This window comes from Triticum aestivum, chromosome 3D (assembly GCF_018294505.1).
Source record: "Triticum aestivum cultivar Chinese Spring chromosome 3D, IWGSC CS RefSeq v2.1, whole genome shotgun sequence".
Taxonomy (NCBI): Eukaryota; Viridiplantae; Streptophyta; class Magnoliopsida; order Poales; family Poaceae; genus Triticum; species Triticum aestivum.
The window spans coordinates 618,715,167-618,717,526 of record NC_057802.1 but is presented as its reverse complement, the minus strand read 5'-3'; positions in this window follow the sequence as shown (position 1 = coordinate 618,717,526).

Sequence of the window (2,360 nt, the reverse complement as noted above, 5' to 3'; positions counted from 1 at the left end):
CACACAAACCCAGGTTAGGAACCCGCCCCGTTCCATCACAAAAGGGCGTCTAAAAGAGATAAGATACAAATCGGGATTGGAGATTCAAGCAAAACACAAGAAACCAAAGAAAGGGATGGGCAATCCGTAAGCAACATTGGAGCACTGTGACTTGGTCCATGGTGACATTTTTTTGTAATCTAGATGTTCTAAATTTTGTAAAAATTGGAGAATGACTCTTCAGGGGCATCAGAATTTGAAGCAAAATGCCATGAATGAATAACTGCAGTTGCCACGTGTATGGTACTGAATTTGCCATGTTACTTGAACTGAATCTGCCGTGCCATTTCTACTGAATCTGCCATACCATTTCTACTGAATCTGCCATGCCATTTCTACTGAATTTGCCATGTTATTTGTACTGAATCTGCCATGTTAGTTGTACTGAATATGCCATGTTAGTTCTACTGACTCTTCATCGCGTAGATTTCCATGTTCAGTCAGCGCATTTTAGTCACACATATTGTATTGTGGTGCAAACTATGGGAAACAAGTTGAAATGGTCTCGTGCAGCAACCGCACAGGTTACGGCTGCGTGACCAAACTACCATGCTAGCCGGTACAGTTAGCAATGAAAAAAAAGAACCAAACAGACAAATGAAGAAGGACGATAACTTTCACTAACCGTGTCTGATGAACTACATTTTCCATGTTTTCAAACATCATACACGCATTCGAAACACCAAACTGGTACTACCAACGATGAAACGCGTAATAATACTGAAAACCATAAACGTATCTGTTGCACACCTAATTAGGTTCACATCCACACATATATTACAGAAAAAATATTCAAATGTCGCTGACACACCACTACTACATACTAGGCTACGCGGAGATGCAGTCATAACATAGTACACGGGCATGGTTTTTGAAAAGAACAAAAGTAATACCTTACATTCCTCGGCAACAGAATGTAAGGTAGGCGTTCGGTATGGAGCACCACGTGATCACTTGTACTTCTAGGCGGCTTTCTTGATAGCTTCCTCTATGAACTCACGTGCGTTGGACCGCGTGTTGAAATCTTCATTCATCAACCAGTTCCATGTGTAAATTTTGCGGAGCTTGATGACCATTGCAGCTGTGATGACAGGAACCCATCGACCTTCCCACTTTGCAAGGTATTCCAACATGTGAAAGCCGCAGTCGTGCCTAAACAAGAAAAGAATCAGGTTAACTCACAAGAACAGAGAGAAAAATCATAAACTTCAATTCAGAGGTGACAAAAGATGGTAAGCATTGGTTTAGAGGACACATGAAGAAAAGATGGGAAAGTACCGGTTTCCTTGCTTCGTAGTCGCCACGTACTCAATTGGAAAATGTCTGATCTGGACCTTTGAGTTTTCATAGTGACGGTTACATGTCTCTTTGAGGTTGTGATGAAGTATTCAGCATGCGTAGTAAGGTCTGCATCAGCTTCTGAACGCATTGAATCAAGCACCTCAAAACGTTGGTTCTTCAGGTCAAGGCAAATCGCGTAGTGGTGACCACACTTGTCATGTGGGTCCTGTGGTGCAAGCTCCTGGAACATGGGAAACAAGACATGCAAGCAAAAATGAAGGAAAGAAGAAGCAGAGTTCACATTAAGAACAGAAATGATGTAGTTGGGAAAATGACGTGTAAAGATATCACCGGTTACACTAACAGGAACATGAGTGACATAAAAGCAGCAAGAGTCCAAGAAAAGTAGACCAACGTATAATGTTTAGTTACAGTGGGTAATTAAAAGAAGTTGCCATCCATGTATGAACAAAGTTGCCATGTATTTTAGTTTGAAGTTGCCACATAGGTTGTATTAAGAAAGCAAACACTACAAAAAAAGACACATCCGTGACATTTTGGGCCAAACAATTTTTTTTCTGTCATACATATGACACTTCTATGACGATAATTGTGACAAAACCCGGTATCATCATAGATGTGGTGGGCTCCTACTTCTATGACAAAAAATCATGACAGAAAATGGGCTTTTCGTCCTGGGCGGGCCGGAGACGCAGCTGCATGACATTCTTTGGGCCATCCATGACGGAAAAAACCGTGGTAGAAGCGAGGGCGAGGAAAATTTCGGGGAGTTCCCGGTTACGGTGGGAGGTCGGGGGCCGAGCGATGCGCGTTTCTCTCGTACACATACGCGCGTGTGTGCGAGGCGTTGGCTCTAACTGAACCCGAGCGAGGCGTTGGGCTCTAACTGAACCCGAGCGATTGCACTGCAGGCTACGCGTTACTGAACTCGAGCAATCGATCGATGGCTGTTAACTGAACCCGATCGAGCGATTCCTTCGCTACTGCTGCTAACTGAAGCCGATCGATGCTGCCTCTGG